Raw genomic sequence first — 448 nt, 5'->3', positions numbered from 1 at the left:
TATCCCTCTCTGTCTAACCCCTCTCTCCCTGTCTGTCAAATCTCTCTCTCGCTGTTTGTCAAATCTCTCTCTCCCTGTCTGTCGAATCTCTCCTTCCCTCTCTTTCAGACCTCTCTCTCCCTGTCTGTCTAACCTCTTTCTCTCTTTCTGACCTCTCTCTCATTTTCTGTCTAATCTTTCTCACCCTGTCTGTCGAATCTCTCCCTCTCTGTCTGTCTAATCTCTCTCTCCCTGTCTGTCTAAGATCCCTCTCTCCCTCTCTCTGTCTAATCTCTCTCTCCCTGTCTGTCTAATCTCTCTCTCCCTGTCTGTCTAATCACTCTCTCCCACACTTTCTGACCTCCCTCGCCCTGTCTGTCTAACCTCTCTCTCTCTCTCTTTCTCGCCTCTCTCTCCCTGCCTGTCTAATCTCTCTCTCCCTGTCTTTCTACCCTCTCTCTCTCTTTCT

This window comes from Scyliorhinus torazame, chromosome 31 (genome assembly GCF_047496885.1).
Source record: "Scyliorhinus torazame isolate Kashiwa2021f chromosome 31, sScyTor2.1, whole genome shotgun sequence".
In the NCBI taxonomy this organism is placed as follows: Eukaryota; Metazoa; Chordata; class Chondrichthyes; order Carcharhiniformes; family Scyliorhinidae; genus Scyliorhinus; species Scyliorhinus torazame.
Note: the sequence above shows the minus strand (reverse complement) of the source record.